General features: G+C 39.7%; 1 protein-coding gene across 5 annotated transcripts in view; it reads left to right on the top strand.

Moving 5' to 3' along the window:
• Positions 1–26365, top strand: part of SDK1 (sidekick cell adhesion molecule 1) — a 385608-nt gene that overhangs the window by 143987 nt on the left and 215256 nt on the right. The gene's annotated exons all lie outside the window — the stretch shown is intronic.

The following is a 26365-nucleotide window of genomic DNA, read 5'->3' as shown; positions in this document are numbered from 1 at the left end:
ACCTAAGTCCAAATGTCTGCAAGTATCCATACAAGTAAAAGCTCCTATTACAGCTGGTGCAGATGTGTTCTGTTACCAAGCTGCTTGAACAAGTGAGCAATTAAGAAGCTAATTAAAGAAGAGAATGAGAACAAACAGTCAGGGTACTAACTTCTTTAATCAGGCATTTAATTTGCCTCTTCGCATGGGCATGTCCTGTGTTACAACCATTTCATGTTATTGTACATCTCACAAGGGAGAGTGTGAGAGACACCTAAGGACTTTAGGGAATGTACATGGGCACAATTTACACAGAGTTAAATATCACTTCTGATTTGGCCTAAAAATACCAAACTTGCTCTTGGAAGACAAGGTGTGTCTCCTAGTTTAAGTACATGAACAATCAGCTAAAAGGTGACTGTGTCAATGGCTGCATTATTCAGCTCCATCTGAAATCAACTTATTTTTTCTCATTTCATAGCTGATACCAGGATTATATCAGGAATAATGAGAAATGTTCAATGTTTTTACCTCATTTACTGCTGTAATGGCAAGATACAGAAAGTGTTCCTCCACCACTCCTTTTGCCTGTAGTGTTTCTTCCATGCATGTTCATGTGTGGCTATTAATTCATGTAGTGCAGAGAAGCTGTACTTGCCTTATCACTCTCAGCTCTTATTCTCTACAGAAGAAGAACAAATACCACGTTTACAAGCACATTGGTTAATTAGTTTAAATAAATGCATCTCAAATTGTCCTTACGAGACAATGTGCGGGCAGCAATTAAAATAAAATTACTCCATTGTTTTCCTTACGGCTTCTACAGATATTTAACAGTTTAATGTTCTTACTTTTCTATACCATGGAAACCTCTTGGCATCAATGACACTGTGATCCTGCTCTGGAATTTGTTATTGTGAGAATGCAAAAGCAAACTAAACACTATGCAGAAGGAAATAATGGGTACAGACAATATTTAATAGGCCATTTTTATCACTCTGTACCTCAGACCATTGTCAGGTGGCCTCATGTAAAACTCTGGTACAGAAGGTCAAAAAGAAGGATGCCACTCAGTATCAGAAATGGGGAGAGCAAACAGGTTGCAATCTAAGAGGAGCAGTGAGGATTTCACAACAAAGTTGATAAATAGAACACCTCTCCAAGCACAGACGGTGATTTCATGCACTCTGCAGTTAAGGATCACCTTGTGGGGCCTGCTCTCCTATGAAGCATTACACAGGGCAGTTGGGATCTGTCTGATGCTGTGTGAGCAGGAGGTGCTGGATGCCAGTGAAACCCTGTGGGTGGCAGTGGGAGCTCAGGGTCACAGCCCTGACACAAACACAAACCCCCGGTGCTCCTGCCCAGCCACCCTTGCTAGTGCTGTTCCAGTGACCCTGAACCCTCCAGGGTGGGGAAAGGCACAGGGCATCCCTGGGGGAGCTGTCACCCTGCAGGGATGGGGCTTGGTCCTCTCTGGCCCCATCCTCAGGGAAGTGATCTGTGGTCTGTCACCCGCGTCCTGCAGGAGAATAGGAGTGGTGCCCATGGGGTCCCAGGCACACCAGGCTCTGCATTCCCAGTGTCACCTCCCTGGGTGCCATGGTGGCAGGTGGTGCCCGTGGTGACCCAGGCACGCCAGGCTCTGCATTCCCAGTGTCACCCCTGTGTCTCTGAGCCCTGGGACTGGCCTGACATATTCACAACAGCAACAAACTGAAACTCAAGCCAGTGGTCCCAAGAAGCATCTTCATCTTTAGCAGAGCGGACAGGGTTGGTTTTTCACCCCCACCCCAGTTTAAACAAGAGCAGAAATCATAACAACCATTATGTCTTATTCACTCTTGCCTTTTATGTTCTGCGGTTAAATGATGTGTTAAGAATTCTTTAAAGAAACACATTAATGTATTTATTCCAGGTTGCTGCTTCAGGTCACCATAATGTAATGTAGATACGTAGGGGAAGCTGTGTTAAATTCCAAATACCTTTAATCTGCAATGTAATTAGTTTGATTAAGACTGGTTATCTCTGTTAATTAGCATATCAGTTAGAAGCATTGACTGAAGTGCTTTTCATGATCACAACCGGTTCTTTATGAATTTAGAAATTATTTCTTTGTGTCTGTTGCTGGGTTAACTGGAAAAAGATCAAATCTCCTCAAAGCTGTGAGACACTGTCAGTGTGGAGCGAGCAATTCTCCCAGAAGACCTGGCAAATGATGAAAAGATGAAGGAATGGGATTTGTTTAGTTTGAGAAGATTAGGAGGGAACATGATAACGTTTTCTAGCACATACTAGATTATTAAGTGGCTGATGTTGAGTTCTTCTGTATAGCTGGTGGGGAAAGAAGATAGAACACGAAAATAAATGAGCATAATTTATTATAAAGGAGATTTGGGTTAGGCAAGTTTTTGTAAGCAACAGAAATAATGGGTACTGATACCTTGCTGTGGGAAGAGCTTTTGACAAGGCCTTTACAGATAATTTTTGTAAGTATAAGACAAATTTCTCCTTGTGATAACCCAGGTCTTGCTGTCAGGCCGTAAACTGGAGGATTGATCCAGATGATCTCTTGTGATTGCTCTAGAAATAGCTGATTCTGTGATTCATGACTCTCTGATTAAGAGGAATTGGTTGTTATTCATAGGCAGTTCTTCTGTTGGGGTAGGAAATTTAGAAAGGCACTCGCCTCCCAGAAGTGCTGAGTTCTGAAGTTATTATTTTATTTATATGTAATGAATAAAAGGCTCAACAAGTCAACTGAAAGAAGGAGAACAAGCAGATCCTTTTTATTTTAAAATTTTCATATCCTGAGAGCATAATTAAATAAATGTGCTTTGGAGGAAGCATATATTTTGTTATTTTGGATTTAATAAAAATGGACAGGCTCGGAACGTGTAGCAAAAAGCAGTGCAGGATGGCACTTTGTAGATTATTGCTTGAGGTATTCAGCATGTATAGAAAGTTTTTATTTTTCTTCTATGGAATTATTGAGAGGGTTTATGAGGTGCTTTACAAGTTTCTCATGGTTGAAAGGCTCAAATTGACTCTGCTAACTTACCTCCCATGAGATTTATTCTATACTGCATAGGGTAGTAAATTTTTACAATCAATTTACTTAATTAATTTAGTAGATCAATTTATTTTTTTCTGTGATGTATTCCTTCAAGGGCTGTAATTTTCTTTCCTTTTCTTTTTTTTCTCTTTTCTGACTGGATTTTTTTTTTCCTAAAGCTTTCATGACTCTCACTTTGATATTTATTTACTGAATGTACAGACTTATCACTTTAATACATTATTCCTTTGTGGTTCTAATGGATTAAATTAAAAATACATGTTAAAAAGTGTTGCAAGTTGCATGCCTATTAGCATTGCCCATCAGGGGCTGGGGGAATTTTATGGCTCTACTTTGGAGCCATGGGTTCATGTTCAAAAAATTTGGAAGTCTTTGGATAAGAATTCACTTGATGTGTACATTTTCTCAAATCTTTTTTCTTACCATTTCAATTCTGCAAATATGTTCTGCTGCACTGTAAAGCTGCATCCTCACCATTTTCCCTGTGCAGGCTTTTGGTTTTCCAGCTGTAGAGCAGTGATAGGAGGAGGAGGTCAAACGAGCTCCTTCCATCAGATTTGGGATACTTTCACACGTGAACTCAGACTCAGATGTCTCTGTTTTGCCTTTTCTTTCTCAATGACAGCAATTCAAGTTTTTGTTGAAGCTGTAAGAATAAAGTTATTGCCTTTTAAATTGATTCAATATAGTTTGAGATTTGTAAAATAACACACCAACTTCCTTGTGGTTTCTTCATATTAATTCTTGTTAAATCACATCTTTTTGGTCTAATTTGTTGTATCATTTCAGTTTCTGTCCTTTCCACCACACACCAGCTCCCTTTCTTCTTTTCTGTCCCTTCACTTCCTCCCTTCCCTGTCCTACAGGCCTGCTCCTTGTAGCTGTTTTAATTTTATTTTTTTATGACGTCCAGGGCCTGAATGAAGTTTTGTTTGCTTGGTTGAAAATTAAAACAACTATTTAGCATCTCTTTTTTTTTCACCAGTTGTGATCAAGAGCATTTCTCCATATTTTTTAATTGCTGTGTTTAGTAATTACTGTCTTGAAGGTGCTGAGAAAAATACTATTAATTAGCAGACTAGATGAATTATGTGCATGGCTGGACATCTTTATCTCCATTTAAGAGAAAGTGGTTTTCATGGCTTCTTTAAACCTTGCTTGCCCAAAATCATCAGGATATCATCCAAAGAAAACTTTTTACTTGGCTAAGCTTGCCTGGTTCCAAACTTGCATGTGATAGATGATGGCTTTCATATAACATTAGCTTAAAACATTAAAGGCTTGAGGAGAATTTCAATCAACTTCAATATTTCAATTTATATGCCTGAGCAAGCTGCCAAAGTGTATTTTTTAGGCAAATCCTTTTTATTTGGCTACAGGAGAACGAGTGCCATTGATGAAGATGGATCTCCTGCTTTGTTTATGACTTCAGAAGTTTGCAGTTTTACAACTTGTGTCTTCAAAGTCTGAGATATTTTATAAAACTCAGTTGTTTTAAGGAACTTAGTCATAGATTTTGTGCAGGAAAGTGCAGGTGAGGTTGAGCTCTTTTCTGTCTAAGCAATACTGTGGAAAACCTTCTTGTCCCAGGAAAAGAAAACGATGAACCTCCAGCATCTCAGTGGAAAATGATGCCTTGTAAAAAAAAACAAAAAACTTCACTGCTATGAAAACCAAAAACCAGTTTACATAAAACAAACCCTCTCCTATAAGCATCTTTCTACAAGCATCATGTTTACAGTAAAATTTCCTGGTAAAGTTTAGGCAAGCATGTGGCTGAAAAACATTTATTTCTGAGAGCCATCTGTCCTGAGAGAGAGAGAGAGAGAGATAAAGAAAATTCAGAACAAAAATCTGATTCAACTGATTTTAAGTATTTCTGGGACTTGGATGGTGCCTCAGCTCCTGGAGTAATTTCATCACTGTATTCTGAACTGGAGGAGGGGGGTGGATGCTTCATTCTTTACTTCCTTGGGCAAACTTTGTTCTACTTTTCTGCCAGAATAATTTTAAACCCGCATCAAGTAATTTAGCACAGATTAATCTCTCCCTTCTATTTAGGAATCTAGCAGACTGTTGTAAGTAGTGAGGGAGAAAAGCTTTTAGAAATGAGACTAGAAATGCTGGCTTATTATGGAGTGAATCATTTTAATCAGGTGCTGGAAGCTTTCCACCAGCCCTCTCTCCACGGCCCTCTGAGATAAACTCATGGAACTTCTTTTTGCTGGGAGGATGAAATGGGAATAAAACAATTCCTTTCCACACCGTTCCTCCCCTCTCCTGCTTCTCACCACCAAAGTTTGGTTATGCAGAGATCACTAGCAGTTATATCAGCATGACCTGGTATCCAGGCAACCCAAAACCTTGTCAGTTTAACAATACACAATGAAGAACTCGGGGATGATGAAAGCTGAGAGGCTCGTTTGACAAGATAGCACCTGTTTCACTCTGAACAGCCAGTGTTGAAATAATGATGGCATTAGTCAGGGGAATACAAGAGGTTCAAAAGGGTTTTTGTGACTTTGAAAGCGAATGGCAGCACGGGGAGCTGTCACCAGTTTCCTCTTCAGGGATGGGTTGCTGTGCCTGCTGTTTATTTGTGGCCAGTTTTTGTGGGGTTTATGATTTTATTGCCTCTAATGGCTCTGAGCTCCCAGCTCTGACCAGGGGCAGCTGTGCACAGGCTGATGGCTCTGAGATAAACAGTCTGCTCTGTTCTGAACCTGTCCAACAACGTGAGTTACCATCAGCCATGTGAGAGCTGCTGTGTGTGATGGCAAAGTGATTGCACTGTTGGCCACGGTTCTTTAGTGAGTGCCTCTCCCCCAGGTGTGCCACAGAGCCTCTCAGTTGTCTGTGTTACATTGAGCACTGACTTTTCTCCTGCTGGTTCTGCTGCTTGTGCCCGAGGTCAGTCCATGATCTCCTGGAGTGAAGAGAGCAAGGGGAGTATCCCGCAGTATAAAAGTGGAACATGTGCAGAGGGGACTGAAATGATTCAAAAGACTGAGATCTGGAGAAGCAGGAGGAAACATGAAAGCAATGTACAGCAAAAGAGATGGGGAAATTATAGAAGCAACTCAGTAGGGAAGCAAAATATGTAAAATTGAAATATTCAGATGGTGGAATAAAGCAAGAGTGGTACACTACAGTGGGAAATGATAGGAAAATGAATTAATCAGGCAGCAGCAGTATTACCTTAGTGGAATTTAGCTAGGGAGACTGGAGGGGCATGAGAGATGTTTGATGGCTCACTGGCTTGAGAAGCAGAGATTCAGAGGGTGTCTCACTTCTTGTCATTCACTGACATTCAGTCAAGGCTGTGAATGACCAAAATCATGTCCACTTGTTGACAGCTTGATAAACTGTGAGAAATGAGTTAATGATGTGGGGTTCTCCAGCAGATAATACTGAAATAGGTTTTAACTTGAACTTGCAGCTGTAGGTATGTAGGGAATAAAGCAGCACTGAAAAGCACCACATTCCACCCAGACATTATAATCTATCTAATTACTTTTTTAAATAATTGAAAAGATCAGTACAAGTGGTGGTAAGCAGTGTACTGAATTGCAAATTAAGCATAGAATGGAAACATGTATTGAGCAGAAGAGTAAAAGAGTGATAATAAGCTCCCTTGTCTCTCTACTTCCCTTTCATGTGGCTCTTACTCAGAAAGGTAAATAAGGAGAAACTGTTTTATCTCCAAGACTTGAAACTGGAAACTTAAGTAGATTGATTTATTTCTCAAGCTGAAAGAATGAATGATTTTACAACCCAAAGAACATTGAGATGAAATGATAATTTTAAAAGCCGTCAATTTCCCACTTCCTCTCCTGCTGTCTGTCACCTCCTTAGGTTCCACCCTGTCCCACACGTTCCTGTCTCTGACTCTTCCACTCCTGACCTTCCGAGTCCCTCTGGGAGCTCATGGCTGATTCCAACAGAAGTTGAAAAGACGGAGAGATATCTTGAATCCTAAAAAGTTTTGATGATAGTGTGAAGCTGCATGGAAGGCAGAGCCCAGTAATGCATCCCGTGTGAGAAAAGCTCCAGCCCTTTTTAGACATTTGAGTGTCCCCCTGGGAGCTCAGCCTGGAGCTGAGCTGAGCTGGGGCTCTCTCAGTTCCCTGCTTATGGAGCTGATTATGCCCTTTTCACCAGCTACCCAGGCTTTGACTCTTCTTTCCTACTTTAGTGAATTTTCTTTTTTTCCTCTGTTCTCTGTACAGCCTGAACTAAAGTTGTCTTTCATCAAAAAGGGATGAAAATGTAAGTGTTGGGCAAACAGAAATTACAGCAGTCAAAAATTAGACATTGGCAGCCCAGAAGGGTCAGGAAGGTGAACAGAAGCAGCTGAAATATTCCAGCATTGAGACAATCAGGAACTGAAAAGAGTTTGGAACAAAATGATCCAGTGACTGCAAATATGGAGGAATGTCTGTGGCTCTGTCAGTTCCTTAAAGTTTGAAGTAAATATAATAATGGGCAAAAATGTCTCAACTTTGTCATTTTATGTCCATTGGTTGAGCTTCCTGTGACCACAATGAGCACAAATGTGTTTTCTTGCAACCATTTTTTTGTATCTCCCCATCTGTGACTAAATTAAGGTTTAAAAATCCATTTGCCACACAGATATGATGGTAATTAGTGGTAAAACAGTTCTTCAGACTTTAAAAGAGTTGAAATTTAAGTCTAAAAAGATTATGTAGCCTTTGCTGTACTAGAACTTTGAGAAGGAATAAATGGCTGGAAATGAAATTGTTGCTTTGGAACTTGATGATGTGGTAAATCTCAGTATTATACTCATTGATATCGAAGATTCCTTAAACTGAGCAAATTGTAAAGATTTACTTTTCTCCTAGAGGGACTGGATTATGTTTGTCTGCTATTTGGAGCTGGGAAATGCTGAGCACTTTCAGGGATAAGCAAAGAGAAGGGATTTTGCCGATGAGTTTGCAAACTCTTCTGTCTTTCCTGGACTCAGTGGAGCTGCAGGAACACAATTCTTCGCAGTGTTGGGAGCTTTGAGAGCAGCTTAGGATCCAGACAGCTTTTTGGATCTGCATTAAATTTCTTCTGATAGAGAAGACAATGTAGAAGACTTGTGGTAAAAAGAATTAATTGAATTTGTTTTGGAAGCCTGGCTAAAGAAGCTGAGTGTTATTAATAAAACAGCCTTTAGGATTATAATTGAATTTATGGGATAGAACAAAAAGAAATTCCACATATAGATTCTTGACTAGTTTTTCCTTGGCTACTCACAGAAAAATAAAAGGAAAATAATTTTTTAGAGAAATCCACTGTTTCCACTGAGCTAGAACTGGGTCAGTCTCTTGACAGTATTCATCAAATGGCAGATGACTGAATTTGGTTCATTCAAATGGATGCAATGTAGTCTCTATTTTGGTAATATTGAACAAAGTCTGACACACTGATGGGCATCTTTGCTTTATTAAAATTATGGAATTATTTTCAAATAGAAATAGATCAGCTATTTGAAATAGCTTCACTATTTTTCTGCTCACCTTTTGCTAGATATAGGATTGTTAGAACAGTTTTTGGCTTTCAGCTTTTACACTTACAAATGGATTCTCACACTTTACGATGTAGTTCCATTTATAGGCATATAAAACTTGACTATCTCTTTAAGATTGGGAGAAACACATTTTTTGTCTTTTTTATAGCATTTTCTGGCATAACAGTATTTTTTTCACTATTTATTTATAGAATCATAATCATCAAATGGGAAATCTGAAGTGGAAAACCTTGGAGTAAATCTTCATCGCTAATTTTTTGTAGGCCAAAGAACAAACACATCAGTTGACAATTAATAGACTGAAACTACAATTCTCAAACAATCCACATGCACAGTTTGAAAACATTACTTTGAGAGGGCTTGTGGGTGTTTGGTAACTTTAAGGCTTGTAATGAAAAATAAGAAGGTTGGAGTTTGTTCACCACAGTGGGATGTGGTGACATCACTTTTCTCAGTGCCAGAGGTGACATTCTATACTTGAAGACCAGCACCTTGCACTGAACAAACAAGTGAGGAGAACTTTCCTTGTTCAGAAAATCCTGTCAGTGCTTGTGAGATCAGTGTTACCTCCTTGGTATTTCATAGACATTGGAAATATAAAATGTGCAAACTCATTTCTCCTCCATCTCAGTTTGAATGCTTCACTAATCTGCTCCATCTCAGACGTACACTCCAAATATCATTACCTGCAAACTGCATGTCCTCCCATTCCTTGGATGTTTTATTTTTAAGGTTTAAATAGAGAGTTAGCTGGTGCTGTGGGGATGGAGAAAAATGGTTTTTTGATATTCAAACATCTTTTCCCAGTGCAGCTGATGAAAGCTTTTTCAGAATCAGTTCTTTCTGCAAACTGCCTTCCTGTGAGCCTCACCTAATTCAGAGTGAGAAAGGACTAGAAATCTCTGACCCAGGAGTTTGTCAACTATGCTTTCATCTGGTTTTCTTTTGCACAAAAATAGCCCAGAAAAAAAGTGATCATATCTAAATCTGAACACTGAATATTGAAAGTTGCCCATGCTGTAGGTGTTGTTTCTTTTTGGCATCATTGGAAAGCACTGGAAAGAAAATAGTTATCCATCTTTGGGGTTTTTTGATCCAGTAAAAATCTGGTTTTTTAAGGTCAATAATTTTGTGAAGAGCTAGAATGAGCCTGGGCAGTGCAGAGAGCAGAGTGGTGTTTCACAGATATTTTATTTATGTTGGTAAATGGTGACAAGGCAAATGCAGACAAAAAGAAGAAGTCAAAGGCGTCTGCCTTTACCTTGGCTTGTGCCCTGAAAAGCAGTGTTGGATGGAAAGAGGTGTTGCTTCAGAAGTGAGACTTTGAGGAAGATCTGATGATTCTGTGTTCACAGACCTTAATCTTTCTGCTGGAGCTTTGCTTTAAGACCTAGTATGTAATTTCACATCTGGTTTATGTCACTTTGCTGGGGTTTTAGTGAATAATGCTGCAGTCTTAGAAACGCATTCCCTGTATTTTTCTATTCTCTTGTTCTCATAAATCCTTCACTCAGTCAGTACAGTGGGCTGGGAATACAGAACCATGGAATTGGGTTGGAAAAGCCCTTAAAGCTCATCCAGCTCCCACTCCTGCCATGCACAGGGACACCTCCCACTCTCTCAGGTTCCTTCCACGTGCATCAATGAGCTTCACTCCAGTAAAACACCAGCTCAGTTCTGTGAGTGTGCTTTGTAAACTCAAATCTTCCAATATTCTAATCCAGTTTGGAATCTCTATACAGGACAGGAGTGGGCAATGGTGGCCACTGGCTCCTGCATTCCTCTCCTGTAAAATTATGCTGTTCATAATGGAAAACCAGGGATATATTTATGTAATAGGCTTTTCTCTCCTGAAAACATATGCCTCAATAAGTAAACAGGACTCTTGAGGGCATAGCATCATATCTACAAATAGTTATTCAACCTTAAAATACTTTTTTTCTTCCTAAAGCCTTTTCCAAAATACATTATCATCTTCAGTAGAGTGTTCTGATGAGCTGTCAGTTAAAAGCTGGTTTATGACACTTACCTTTCCACCCACTTATTCTAAATAAATTATGCAACTTTTAGTGATAGTATGAATTTATTCAGAACTGATCACTGAAGAGAAGGCCTAGTAAATGTTTCTTGTTCCCTGAAAATGTTCATCTGACCCTTGTCGTTTATTCAACTATTGATTCTGTCTTTTGTTTTCTTTATGTATTATTCACACAGTTCCTAAATCTCTGCCTGCACATTAAAATTATTCATAATTAAACTCTAGAGAGTTGATGAAACTAAGGATGCCTAAATAGATGTGTTTTTCCCCAGTTAATATTTCCATGCTGATTGACAGTGATAAGATTTCTGCCAGGATGCTGATTACAGGCAGAAACAAGCTCAGAGAAAAAGACCCTTTAGCAGGTACCACAGTGTCAGCTGGGAAGTCAATTTAAGTTACACTTTTTTAAGATTTGAAACTACTGAAGTAAGCATTCTCCAGAGACTGACTGGGCTTGTTCAGAAATCTTCTGGAGTGTTAAGCTGTGCTGAAAACACAGAAAACATAAACTGGCCTTAAAAATGGCTGGAATATAAACTGGACCCTTTCGTTGTCAATGGGACAGTGGGAACAGGACAGTTATTGACAAATGATATTTGTGACTGAGGAACATATCTGGGAAAGACTGGGGATGTTTTCCTGTGCCTGAGGTCTCTCCTACCTGCTGGCTTTGCCTATAGGCAGGCAATGCTTTATCTTGCATCCCCATAGCTTTAATATTTCTTGCAAATCTTGGACCCTTGCTAGATGGACCTGTTTATAACAGAGCCTTAAGCAGGCAATGCCATCTGTGTGCATCCTATGCCCTTACCACAGCATGAGTTCTCTTTGTCTGGGCTTAAAAACTCTAAAGAATTTTTGATTGAATGTCCCACTCACATTCCTTACTACAAATTGCTTCACACCACAGTCCTCAGAGCACAGTTCTGCATGGCACAGGCAGCAGAGCACTGATCTTACCACTGCAGTGCTGCTGTGTGTTTGCACTAAGTGCAGCTTTCACCTCTGGTATTGTCAAAGGGACCTGGGGACATGGTGTGAAGATGGAGATGGGATTAATTAAGCTGTGAGAGGGGAGGCAGTTCCTTCTGGACATATGTGTCCTTTCCTGCACTCCAGTCACGTGCTGTCTAAAAGCAGAATGAGATGTGCAGTATAAACATTGGCCATGGAAGCCAGGTGGGACTGGAAATGTGCAGTTTGCCTTCAAGACTTACTTCAGGATGCCTCCAACATGCGAGAGAGAGACCAAGCTGATGGCACATCACTGCCTGAATCCTCCTCTAGCAGACTCTTGTAATTTTATTAAGCATTTTCCCCCAGCTGTAAATACCATCATTGTCAGAGCAGCTGGAAGCGTGAAGAGCAGCAGAGAAAACATCCTATCTTCTGGAGTCTGAACAGAAAAGCTGTTACCTTGAAACTCTGGAGAATACAGGCTTGTATTGTATAACAGGATTACTCTGCATTAACTGAAGTGGAGACACCACTCGGCAGCAGCACTCTGCAGAACAAATAAAACATCATAAAAATAAACTGCTTAGAGTTCTTGCAAGAGAGAAGCTTTAAGATAAAAAAGAGTAGTAATATAAAGGAATAATTTACTGGTCTACTGCATCCTTTTCCTTACTGAGGCTTGTCTCTCAGTGTACTTTGACAGCAGGTTTAAACAGAGAAGTTACATTGCTAGATAAAATATGATCTTGGCTCAAGGGAGTAAGCACAATATACTTATAGCAGAACACAGTCTTGTCTCACAAAACTTAGTGTCAAAAAAAAAATTAGCAACCAGTGTTGATTACTATGTCCCTTCCAGCTCCATACTTCTGTGTTGTCATCTTGCACATATAATTTGTTCCTAGACAAACCATTCCTTCCTCACAAGCAGCTTTCAGTTTCTTGAAAGTTTACAACAAAAATGTTTTCTTGCATGAATGAGTAAGGATTTCTCATGTGGGATTCCAGCTGCTTTGAAAAGAGATTTCCTTGTGCTGGTAGGTCTTGTACCACTGACAGTTGTGCTGCCATGGGGGCTTATTCTACTCTTTACCTTTTCTTTTTTTTAAATGTAGTACAAACCTAGAGCACACAGAGATTCTTTTCATGGGGGCTTATTCTACTCTTTCCCTTTTTTTTAAATGTAGTACAAACCTAGAGCACACAGAGATTCTTTTCCTGGTGCTGAACTGCCGCAGGAATGGCTGTGGTGGTGACTCAGTCATTCTTTTGGCAGAGTTGATAAGAAACCCCAGTGATGTTAAGGTGTTCCTCTGATAGTGACTGTCATGAGGAGAGAAAAAAGGACCAAACACAGTCCTTAGGGTTTTGTTGACTGATTTAGCCAAAACACCACAGGACATGACTATAGGGAGCATTGGAAATACAAGTGAAAACAATTCACTATTGAAAAAATAATTTGAGTATATGCAGAGTAACGGGGTTTCAAAGATAGATATTAATGCCAGTGTAAGGGAGGGCAGTAATCAGGGCTTTTAAAACAGGAGTTCCATGCTCAGGCTGGGATGTGAGGAATGACCAGGAGTGGCTCAGTGGTTGTACTGAGATCATGCACAGTGCAGACAGTGATGCTGCACAGGTGGAAGCTAGCAGGGCTCAGGTATCAGAGTCTTTATTGCTAGAAAGGAAAACAGCTCGGCTTAATGTTCAGTTTAATTTTTGAGTTTTGCTATTTATGATCCTAAGTCATATCTCTTTTCCATTCCAAACAACAATTGTCATCAGCGTGGGGTTGACAGATTTATGTTTGGTTTTCAAGGCTGACAGATTGATTTGCTGTATCTTGTAGCATCCTTTTCTAGATTAGAATAGCATTTTATATAAAAATAATGAGTTTATAATTATATAACATAAACAGAATAAGGATGAAGGGTCCATTGGGTTTCATTACTTCAAAGTGCTGCAATGCTTGCACATTATAGACAAAATTTTACCACTAAAAACAATTCACATGAGACATTAGCAGGCAGGAATACAAAGTAGCTAAATGCTCTTAGACAAAGGTATCTGTTTGTTTTGGAGGCTTAAACTTCCTTGACACTGAAGAGAATTTGGCATCCCTTCTGAAGAGGTGCTTTTAGTACACGACACTTTAATAGAATACCTCAGTGAGTTATTAAATTAACAAAGACAACACTAAATTATTGATGTGCTTTCCCTCCTCCCTTTCTCTGCTGTCCTTCTGCCTGAACTTACCCTGTATATTCAATTTTAGGAAATAAACATCCAATCTGTCTTGCAGAGCGGTTCGACACCCATCAGTGAAATAGATTTTGGATAGAAAAAGTGCAGATATTAAGGTTGCCAAGTTGTCCATCTTAGGCTGGAGCTGTGTAAAAAGAACCTGTGATAAATCCCTGCCCTGGTGTGGGCGGGTGCTGGACCCAGATCTGTTGTCTGTGCTGTTGTGTCCAGGCTCACAAATGATCCCAAGGGGCAAAAAATGGGGATGGCATCAACTCCTTTTGTAGGTGATGTGCAGTGATTGATAACACCAATCCAGTGTATTGAAAGTTTTTAATTCAGACTAACCTCTAGAAAGTGTTATTGTAATTTATATTCTAGAATTATATTATACAGTACTAGAAAATTTGACAACACCTCAGTAGATCTCTCAGATTTATAATCTATGGTCACTTCTTAGTAGCATTCCTCCACAATTATAAAATAATTCTGTGCAAGAGCTAAGCCATGTGGTGGAATCCGTAAGTCTTTGATGTCTGTGAACTCAGCAAGAGCTTTTAGTATATGCCAGAAGGTGAACAGTCTTAACACTTGTGGGAGGTGATGTGTAAAAATAAATAAAAGCACATTTTTTTCCATGTGAAGCTGCCTTACTGTAGTAGCTTTCAAAGTGAGCTGCTTTTCAGTGCTGCTCATGCTATTTTCCCAAACATGTTCTCAAATTGGATGACTTTTTATCTCACATCAAAATACCACATTCCAGTGGCATAACTCATCAATGAGAGCTGTTTTTGCAGGTTAGGTACAAAAGGGGCTTTTTAAGTAGACAGAGCTTGTGTCAAAAGTTATCTCACATTGGTCTGATATGTAGAGAAAAAATTGTTTTGCCTTAAAACATCTGGAAGTTTCTTCCTCGTTTATGGGGGGTTTTTTTTTGTTGTTGTTTGGGGGTTTGTTTGGTTTTTTTGGGGTATTTTTTTGGGTTTTTTTGTTTGTTTGTTTTTGGGGTGGTTTTTTTTTTTGTGTTTTTTTTTTTTTTTTTGTTTTTTTGGTTTGGTTTTTTTGGGTTTTTTTTTTTTTGTTTTTTTGGGGGTTTTTTGTTGGTTTTTTTTAACCTAATTATTTGTGGATTTGTTGCACTGGTTGGAATTGGAAATTGTGCAGTGACCATTAGGACTTCTGATACTCTTCCTCAAGGCATCTCAGCCTTCCACTTGTACTGGATTGCTTATTTAAATTCACCTTTTTTATTTTAAAGAATTTAGATCTTGAGAAGCTGGTCTAGTTTCTGAAATGGAATTTGATTAAATGATTATATAACTTATTGACTATTATGATATGAACTGTCAGAGGTGATTTTAACAGAAATCAGAGGTTCCCCACCTGAGGTTCCCCAAGGTCTGGGTGTGAGTACTGGCAGACTTCAGCCACTGCAGTCTTGTGTCTGAGTATTCTGGGTCTGTAGAGTGTGGGGATGTGTTTAAGAAGAAAAATCAATGAGTTTTTGAGTGAAAATTAAAAATGAGGAGGGTATCATCTCTGAGTCTAAGATGTGCTTGAAATATCTGAAGTTTATGCAGCTGATTTGTTCATTCACAGTGCACAGAACTGAACCTTTGATAAGAAGACACTTTGAAACCAAAAGGTCTGAAACCTTTGAATATTCCTTCCTAGGCTGGACAAGGTTTTTGATTTTAATAGAGCTGCAGTAAGGATGCAGAACATAACCCCTTACTTCTCATGTGTGATACAATCCTCTCTGATCATGTTTGTTTAATATTCTGATCATGTAAAGTGTTAAATGGTCTTGACTTCGTTTAAAGTCAGGAATTGTAGCATCTGTCTTTAATTACCTGACAGCATTTTCGGAGTTCTTGTCAAATTCTGCCTTAAAGGAATGACACTTTCTGAGCAGATTTGGACTCCTTTGCCATATCTCCTTCACCACTTGTTGTCTGTATCCTCTTCTTGCACCTCAGCTTGGGAGATGCAATTTGCACCCCTAAGAGCAGCTGCCAGGGCTGTGTGTCCTGCACACCTCCAGGGTGGGAATGGCTGTGCTGAGCAGGGTGGTGCCTGTGGAGGAATTCTCATTCTGAAGCCAAAGGATGATCGAGGAACCCCGGCAGCAATTTAGGGAATTCATGTGCTGTGCCTCGGGCAAACACTGATTAATGAAACAGCCCCGGCCCCGAATTTGCTGAGGGAGGCTCTTTGTGGCAGATACATTGTGTATTTCGGCATTAATTGTCTGCAGTAACCAGGAAGTTCCTGATACTTCTGTAATTATGTATATGTATTATATTATCAATGCCAGAAAAGCCAGAACAGGTTCAATTCTTTCCATATGGAACAGGGTGGGACATGGAGGAAATGATGCCTCTATTCCTAATTTCCCAGCCCTGCCCTCTACAATAAATACACCATATAAATCCTATATATATATAAATATATATATATGTAAAATATCACATACTATATACACTATAATACACGATTACAGTATATTTATCTGTATTCCCAGGGTGAGGTGAGTCTGACCAGTTAACTCCAGAGTCAAGCAGCAATATCTGCTTTTCAGAATCCAGATGGGCTTTTGGAAGGAAATGATGCCTCTATTCCTAATTCCCAGCCCTGCCCTCTACAGTCAATACACCATATAAATCCTATATATAAATATATATATATAAAATATCACATACTATATACACTATAATACACGATTACAGTATATTTATCTGTATTCCCAGGGTGAGGTGAGTCTGACCAGCTAACTCCAGAGTCAAGCAGCAATATCTGCTTTTCAGAATCCAGATGGGCTTTTGGGGCTTCCTGGCAAGATTGCTGTGCCACAGTTGCTTTCCAAACAACAGTAATAGAAAGAAAATAAATGTTAGAAGGGCACAGGATGCTTGACTTATTGCAATTCATTGCTTGTGTCCCTTTAAAAGCAAAAGCTAAAAGACCTAGCAACTGAGGGAACTGTGATACAGGATTTATTCTGACTAACTCTGCATCTCTAAGAAGTAGTTCCTAAATTTGTAGCAGTCTGAGCAGTTCCAGAGGCACAGTGAGCTGATTCAGCAACCAGCTTAATCCTGCATTTAAACTGAAGAGGGAATTTACTCACAGTTATTGGTGAAATTAGGAGGAGCTGTACACTGCACACTTTCTGAAGTGCCTAATTAAAAAGGGGGAAAGGGACATGTCTTGATTTTGTGACAGCAATAATATTTTGGCTTGTCTGTAAGCCCAGCTCTGACTTTGCCTTTCATCTGCATGCTCTGATCAATATCTGTGAGCCAGAGCAGTTACTCGAGTCTGCAGAAATCCCCTCTCTCGCCTGATATTTCTGCTTCCAGCCTGGAAATGGAATTCCTCTCAGCACCTTTAATAACTCTATCTCAGTGCCTGCATGTGGCTATGGGTGGGCTTTGCCTCTGTCCTTACAGATCTGGGACTTTTCCTTTGTGAGCCACCTTCCAGGATTTCTGATTTATAGTTCCTTGATTTTAAAGTTCTGTTTAAATCCTCATTAGTTAATTCTCCATTCCAATATTCCAGTTTTTTTTCAAGGGATTAGATTAATTTATACAATCATATATAGACTGCATACATATCCATATTGCTGTCAGTTTACATGACAATGTAAACTGACAAATGATGGCCCCTTTCTGCATTGGTGAAGGAATTGTTTCAGGAGACATGCAAGAGTGCTTTGACTTTAACTGAAATCAGTATTTTTAATTAGGAGTTGTAGGGGGCTTTTTTGAGAAAAAGTTTGTGAAAGTGTAATTTTGTCTAGATGGGGCCTTGCTTCCATGAAGTGGAATAACTTGGGCAGTATTGCACATTATCAGCTGTGGATGGAGCTGTTAATTTACCTGGAGATTTCTAATAACCCTACTCTTGTATTTATTCAGGCCAGGATGTACTGCAAAACACTACTGAGAACTGCAGTACCAGATCTAAATTTAAATTTATCCAATGCAACCAATGGAACCAGTTTTCCCTCTGCCTAATTTATGTGTGTGACTTAAAAATATCTCCCCATTTGCCCCTGCAAACTCTGCATTTTTTAATTCCAAGTCAAACCAGCCCATGGGGGTTTATAGTCATAATGCTTTGTTTGGATATTGGTGCTAAAAATAAATTTAAAAGGAGAACAATAAAACAGTGGCAATGACTGTATTAAACTGAGTAATTTTAAAGAATGAATGCATAAGAAAGCTACTTATTCAAGGCCTTCCCGAAAATGAACTATTCAAATTTATTTCCCACGGTAAGGATCTTTGAGCAGTATCTTCTCAGCAGCTCAATTGCAAACACCAGAAAGGGAATTGGAATCCTTCCACTTCTGAAAACTAAGGATGGTCTTATCACACAAGATGCTTTCTGTGGAATGCAGTGTTTACCATCCATAATGTGACTTTTTCTAATCTATGAACTATTTCATTGAAATTAAAAAAGCCCAATACTCGAGCAAATCCTTCATTTGGGAAAGCTCCAGAAGGACAAAACGAGCAGCCTTGCTATGGCCATGCCCCAGAGCTGCTCAATAAAACCAAACTGCCATGAGAGGAGAAACCCAGAGCTCTCCCAGACCCAGCTCCAATATCAGCAGTATCTAAAGCACTGGAAGTTTTACACGTTTTAAACTGAGTTATCTCAGGGGTACATTCTCATTCCGTGGAGTCGGAATTCCGTAATTGATTCATCGTCTCCATAAAGACAGCAGCTAATGAAGATTTCCTTATCTCGTGGAGCCAGTTCTTTTGAAAAACAAGGATCCCAATTTGGTCTGTCCTGATGCTTTGAAGTTCTGAGTGGTGCTGGTGCTGCAGAGTGACAATCGGGATATTTGAGGTGACTGCAGGGATATTGGAGGTGACTACGGATCTTTTCCATTAGGCTTGGAGGCATGAAAGAGGCTGGGATGAAGCAACAAGTTGGAGCTGTTAGTTTAAAAATTGAGAGGGAAGGAGACAAATCAAATTTTTGACTTGGTTGGAAAAAAAATAGTTTTTCTGCATTTTTAGTCAAATGGATTTCATATCGGTACACTGCATAATCTAAGAATTAGTTCTCCCTTTTTACATCTACTTCCTGGAAACCCCTGATAACAGAGATATTTTTAGAGCACTACCTTCTTGAATTAGCAGATTTTTTAGGGTTCTGAAATTACATTTTGCAATTTGCTCAGGTATGAGAAAGATTTTACAGAAACAAACAGTGAAGATAAATCATTGAAAGTGAAATATTCTACAGTTTCCTAATGTAGGAAAGATAATGATGCCATTATTTTGTCAAAGGTGTGATTAGAAAAATCCCTTTTCCATTCTATTTCCTTTTTCATTTGCAAACGTGCTTACAAGGGTAGAGTGTATGTGCTCATAAATGCACAAATATCCAGTACAATTTTTGTTCTTCTTAAGGTAATTCTTAAATCCATTAAACTTTTATGACTGGTACACACACTGTGCCAGGTAATACATATTTATGAACAGTACATACAGCACCAAGTAATATGCAAAATATTCCACAATTATCTACAAGCCTTTAAATATCAAGTGATAGAAGGCCGTGGAACAGGCCAACCTTGGGTATTACGAATACTACTGATGGAAAATGTTAAAACATTCATTGCTTTGCAAAAACAAAACAAAAATGCCACTTCTGTGACCCCAGACACCAGAGGTGGCTGGGAAATGGAGAGACTTTGCAAATAAGATTGTGTTCAACATCCTTTTCTTAACACAAAAGAATTCCTATTCCTGGCCCCAGAGCACTTGGAACTTGCTTGAAGAAATACTACTGACAACTAGGCTTGTGTAAATGGTCTCTTTATATGCATTTAGTTAGTACCTGAGTGTGGAATTTGCATCAATATTCAGTGTGTGACATACCCAGCTGTCCTGGGGGGCTGTGTTGCTTCTCTGCTGCTGTTCTTTTCTGCCCAGAACTACATTTGTCAATGATTTAATGGTTTGCATGACTTGAAAGGGGAACATCAGCTGGCTTTTTGTAGGTAGAGAACAAGAAATTGATGGTCAGGAGACCCCAGGCAATGCCAAGGAGAACATTCCTACATGGATCCTGTTGTGTTGTGCCATAACCACTGAAAACAAGCAGAAGTTCTATTTCTATCTCTCCACCTTCACCTCTGTCTCTCCATTCCTCATTTAGCAGAGCAGGGAAAGATAAAGTCTGGCTTCTAGACTTGGGGCTTGGTGTGTTCTGATCTGCTGGGTCTCCCAGGATACACAGAACACTCCCTGTTCTCCTCTTCTCCTCGACTTTCTCCTCTTCTCCATTCCCGCTGTCCTGATCCAGAGTCTTACAAAGCATAGGATGAGGAAATTTTATCAGCTGCTCTAGCAAGCATCTAAATTACTTCCTCCCAGAGCCTGAGATTTACCTTGGGACTTCTGTTGGATGGCTTGAGTCCTCCAGATGGAGAACTGGGAGCAGCTGCAGCACAGAGCAAGCAGCAAATGCTCAGGGCTGGATTGCCATGGAGGCTTGGGAAGCATTATCCAACATCATCGCCCTTGAGGTCCCCTTCCAACCTGGGAGCCTGTGGTTCTGTGATTTAGCTTCAGTTTTAAAAAGTGAGGCATGCATTGAGGGGCTTAATTTAGTTCACATTAATTTTCTTTTTAACTCAATATCCTTTCAAGGCCACAAACCATATCCTGGGGATCAGAAGTGCTCCCTGGCTAGCTGGAATGATAGAGCAGGCGGCGTTGCTGAGGTAATAAATTGGAAATAAGTAATAATAAAAAACATGAGAACATCACGGTGCTTTTGAAAACAAGCAATATTTCATCTTTATTACATATATAACCATCCCTCGTACTTGATGTCATAGCTTAAATATTTCTTAATCAATTGGACAGGTGATCTTTATCTAGGTTACCTGAAGAAGCTACGGAATTATTTTGGAATGGTTGGCAGTTATCCTGGGGAATGAATGCAGGATGTGAGCCTGGGATGCAAAACACCAAGAAATGTCATGTCTGTTTTTAGGAAGTGGAAAAAAAGAAATATGGAAATTAAATGTCAGTCTGCTCACCTCTCATTCCTGGAAAAAATGCTGTAATAAACAACCAAAAGAACTAATCGTAATCTCCTAAACAAAACAAAACAAACAAAAAAAAAGGTCATTAAACAACAAATATATATTTATATGTGTCAGAAATGGGTTGTGCTGGACCCTCCTGTGGTTGGTAGATACAAGTGGAGCAGCAGATGTCACACATCTTAATTTCAGCAGGGCTTTCAGTACTGCTTTTTGAGTTGTAAGAAGGTCTGGTCTGACAGAAGTTACCAGCAAGGGGATGGAAAATGGGGAAATTGTACTTTGAGAAGATTTAGCAGCAGTTCTGTGCTGGGTGATTTGCAAGTTTCCAATCCTGATAAGATGAGTCAACCAGCACTTCTGGAAGCTGTTTCTTCTGCTTTCATTTGCAGTGATTAAAAGGTGGTTGTTTGGAAAAAGTCACATTTTAAGTAAAGCTATTGGCAATCTTACAACAGCCCAGAATGCTGACCCCCCAAAAAAATCAATAAGCTGTTTTAAAAGTCAGTCTTTTCCAGTATAATAACCCAGACACATCAAGTTGTGCTTTCCATTCAGGTAAGGGTGGAACGTGCAAAATGCCATAAATCCATTGCCAATATTTACTGTACTAAAGCCTCAATGCATGCCAGAAAAATCTGGTAATTTTTCACTTATATCATTATAAAATACTGGAAATTGTATTTCTGGCCCCGTTATACTGTATTACATACTAAAACCTGAATTCTTTTCATGGTTCCTGGGTGCATGGTTTATAGAGAGGCAGCTCAGTGGAAGCTCCTGAGCTTTCTGCTCTGTTGGCACTTGGTGAATCTTCCTTCCTGCTGCTCCTGAGTGCAGAAATACATCTTTGGCTTGTTACTATGAAGGATGTTTGCATGTATCCAAAGTTTTTCAGACTCCTTAGAGACCTGCTGCTACTTTTGATGGGAAGTTCTTACAGATGACAAGACAGAGCAGCTGCAGTTGACCACTCACAGGTTACATTTTGTTTTCTTGAGGTCAAGACGGTGGAGTATTGTTCCAAAAACTACTGAAAATTGGCATGCAGTGACTGTAAACACACAGGTTCCAAAGCTTTGAAATTTAAATTTGCAGAAGACACAGAATGTTGTCCATCTCTTTCAACGGTAGACCCTTAGGAAAAAAATTATGTGTAATTTTTTCTTAATACATGAAAAATACCTGTATTTTAAGGACATGAAAGGGCTCTGAGTAAGCATATAATCATTAAATATTCACAGTGTACAAGGTTTAATGTGCACAACATTGAATACACCAAAGAATAATGCCATAATTATAGCCCCTGTAATAATTATGTTTTATTGTGGCTTCCTTACTTTTTATCCCACAGTTGGCATAAGCTTTTAAGCAGATGCCTTGGGTTTGCCCTTTGCAGCTTATAGGCAGATCACTGCTGTGTTGATTCTGCAGTCAGTCAGCTATTCAGCAATCTCATTTTTCTTTTACTGTTTTGGCAGAGATGAAAAGCAAAGTTTTTAACCTTCCCCTTTCCTGCTATTTCTTTGACTGTTGGAAGCCAACTTTAAAGCTTAAAGAGGAGCACAGGCGTATCCTCACAGCAACACATTATTTTTCTCCCTGGAGTTCTTGAAGCAACTGACTGAAGAATGAAATGCAGGCAGTGTGAAGACACAAATGAAGGACTAGAGTAAAATGTAATTTGAGTGGTGTCTTTTTTAATTAACAATGGCTTAGACTCTGCAACACAGGCCTTCCAACAGCAACTTGCCTGTAGATAGGGAATATGTTACGGATTTCATATTATAGATAGAATATTTATAGATATCTGTAGAATATAGAGTATCTGTAGATATATTCCATAAATATAATCTGTAGCATATTCCAGTATCTGTCTATACTCTGTATATCACTTATATAGACATAGAATATATAGAGTTGCTATATATATACATACAGAATTTATACCCTGGAATCGGAAGTTTGAACTTGTAGCCAGGCACAAAAAAAGTAATGTAAACATGGATTTTGGTTCTGGATCTTCAATCCTGACCCAACAAAGGCAGAAAAAGCAAGCAGAGAACCCACAGTAATACAGCCTGGAAATGCAGGGTTCCTCATCCATCTTCACAGGTTCATTTAACATCATCTTTTACATTCTGGTGATGGCTCCCAGAAGTGGGTGCTCTGGTGGTTTGTCCCAGGGCTGGATGTGGACAGCACGAGCTGTGCATGCCCAGAGTCACTGCTGTGGCCCAGGCTGGAAGCGGGAAAGGGTGATGGGTGGAAGAACAGCGTTTCAGGGGGCTCAGTAACTCTAATAAAACTCCAGCTGCTTTCTGTGGGAAGAGGAGAATTGTGTTATCTAGGCAAATGCTTTCTGTTAATGTTGTTCTTGCTGTAGAGATTACCAACAAATAGTATTTTGATAAATCCTTGAGGCATCAGAGATGCAGCTTCTGAATGACAACAGAAACGTAGGAAGAAAATTTCCTTACAAAAGTGTTGGATTTTGGTGAAGAGTTTTTCCCTTTCTGTCTCTGGTGCTGTTGGAGTGAGGAGATGCTTTAAAGTGAGACAGTCCCTCTGCTGCCTTAGGAGGGAAAACAGTGCAGTGTTGTTGGTGCTGCCTCTGCTCTTGAGAGATGACTTGTGTTCTCCTCTCAAATATTCCTTTTCAGCTGCCACTCTGCATTGAAGAGTAAAGACAGAGGGAGGAAAAGGAACACGTTCCATTTGTGACCTTTTGGGTGAAGTCATCTAAACTGAGCAGGCTAGAATTATCTGTAGAGCAATATTGTTAGGTCTTAAAGCTCAATTCTGGCATGATAACAAATCCCAGCCTTGTGTAGACACTCCTGGCTCACTTGTGGCACCGGGGAACAGAATTTAAAGTCTTGACATCAAAAACCACGGCTGTTGAATGAGCTGAAGGAGGAACTTCAGTGCTTGAGTTGACAGAGGGATCAGTCAAGAGGCAGCTCTGACACCTCTCCCGAGATGTGTCTGTGTGTTTTGTGGGATGTGTGCCCTCTCTCCTGCTCATTCTCATACACAAGCACTCAATTAGACACGAGCCCTGCCATGGCTCCCTTTTTCCCTGCAGTCTCTCTGACTTTGCAGAGCTGAAGTGTAGGCTGGTGTGGATTGAGGAACTGTGAGCCTGCATGTCTGTGGAATGTAATCCTGAATTTTAGCTTCAAGTTACAATCCCTGGGTACCTGTTTGACTTCTTTTCTGGGTTGAATATTAACCACTTGAACAATATGCTTTTGCTACCTTGAAACACGAAACTCTGGGAACTTGTTTGGGCCCTTTGCATGAAGATCCTTATCAAGCAATGAGACTTAAGTACTTCAAACCTGCAAGTGGCTTTCTGTTTCATTATTATTAATTTAGCAGGACTTGTTGCATTTGGTTATTTTTCTGATTGTTTTGCATAATTGAGTAAGGGCTGCAGTATAACTAAATATGTATTTAATCTCTTAATTACTGGGTGAAGAATGTATGGGAGAAAACAGGGCCTTTATCTCCCCATCCTGTATGAGTTGTTCCTTATTCCCTCTTTGTTACCTCTGCTTTCAACACTTAATTTTGAGGCTTGTGTATGTTATTATTGGCCTCATGGATCTGGCTGTTATAAAACACTTATTTTTCATCTTAGGAGATAAGAGGTTAATTTTCCCATTTCCTTTAGCAAGGTAGCCTGCAGGGTTTATTTGAGCATTGTTTCTATTTTCCATCTTTCAAGTTCAGTAACAACAGGATTAAAAACTTGGAAGTTAAAAACATAGACGTCTGTCTAATTAAAGGAATTGGCTGTTGAGGCTGTATTTTTCTTTCTCATTAGCATTCTGTTCATTCTGTTTTCTTTCCCTATCTCCCTGTTCCCTACACACTCAGCTTGTAATAAAAGTTGGTTCTTGAATGTAAAGAGCGTGTTAATGCACCTGGGAAAAACATGTACAGGAAGGAATTGGATTTGTTTCTATCTAACCTGGGTAGGATAGAATGGAATGTTCCAGTGTTTATCTATACAGTAATAATCAAAGGCTCCTTGCAATGCTCATAAGGATTATTTAAGAAGAAAATTAAGTAAATGTATTTATTTGTTTGTTTCCAACAGAAAAAAACAATCTCCTATTTTAAGTTTATACCCCTGCAGCCAAGTGATAAGGGCATTTTAATGTTTTCCTGCATCTATCTTTCCATTTTTATGTGTGGCAGGATTAGGGGAGAGCTGATGCTGCCGCTGCGTAAATGTGAGCAAGCAGAGATCCTCATTACAGGGCAAAGTGGATAAAAAGAGTCAGTAACTGAAGGTGATGGAACTGTTGTGTCTACTGGCCATTAACTGGGTAATAGAAGCTCTCCTCCAGATGAGGGGAATCGCAGGGAGCAGCATTTTGCTGCGTTGCAGGAGCAAATCCCTAAAACCTCTGCAGCAGGAATGTCTGCAAGTACAGAGATAAATACAGAGAGACAGATTGCAGCAGAGACTTTGGGGGCATCAGAGGTTTTCTGTTCTGGTCCAGCTCTTAAGTGGAATTACTTGCACCAGCAGGGTGTGGAGCACTGTGTTCCCAGCCCTGGAATACGAGCTGGGCTGGCATCACACATGCCTCTTCCCCAGGATTTGTGAGTTGTTCTGCCACGGAACTCAGCAGAGTGTTTCTTCAGCACCGAGAATAAAAATGCTCTGCAAAGCCGCTCGTAGCCATAAAATCAAAGAAACCATGCTGTGTCTCCTGACACTTCAGGGTTTCCCTGGCCTGCTCAATGGGCACAATGTTTATGGATCATGCAGCAGATGCAAACAAGGCAGGGTTGTCCTTCATTACAGGGAAAGTGTGGTGCTTAAAGCTTCAGTACTGGGAGGGAGTTGAAGTTCTTCACTTTTTATTTTACCTCTGGGACTATTTCTAAAGTAGAAGTTGCTGTCATTCCACTGGAGGACTGGCCAGATTTACTGCAGGAGCTTTGGCCTTCTGACTTCCTTAAGCTTTACAGCCAGAAGTCCTGAATGTATTTCATTGCTCTAGGGCAAGAAAATTTGTATCATTAGACTCAGAAGTCAAATATGCACTAAGTCATACCAAAACACCTGTGTCTTGAGTTCAAGTAATTTAAAAATCAGTGGTGTTGAAAGAGTACCTGTGTGCCCAGATTTGGCAACACCACCCATGCTGAAAGCATAAAAATCTGTATGGTACTTTAATTTTGTGTCATTTACACTTGAGTTCACCACTGAAATGTTCTTGATGAGTTGGAGACAAGGGCTACAACAGGGTTTCAAGCAGGACATACAAAAGGATCCCAAAAAAGAGCTTTGCTTTGGAATGTCTAAAACCTGTATTCTGGGATGTTGCTGCAGGCCCCCAGCAGGGTAATAATTAGATTTTCTCCATGCTTCTCAGAAGGCTGCTCAATCACTTTATTGTACTATACTTACAGACAGTCACGATACAG

The sequence above is a fragment of the Passer montanus genome, unplaced genomic scaffold (assembly GCF_014805655.1).
Source record: "Passer montanus isolate IOZ18808 unplaced genomic scaffold, ASM1480565v1 scaffold8, whole genome shotgun sequence".
NCBI classification, from domain to species: domain Eukaryota; kingdom Metazoa; phylum Chordata; class Aves; order Passeriformes; family Passeridae; genus Passer; species Passer montanus.
The sequence above is the reverse complement of the archived record's forward strand: the minus strand, read 5'-3'. Positions and strand labels throughout refer to the sequence as shown.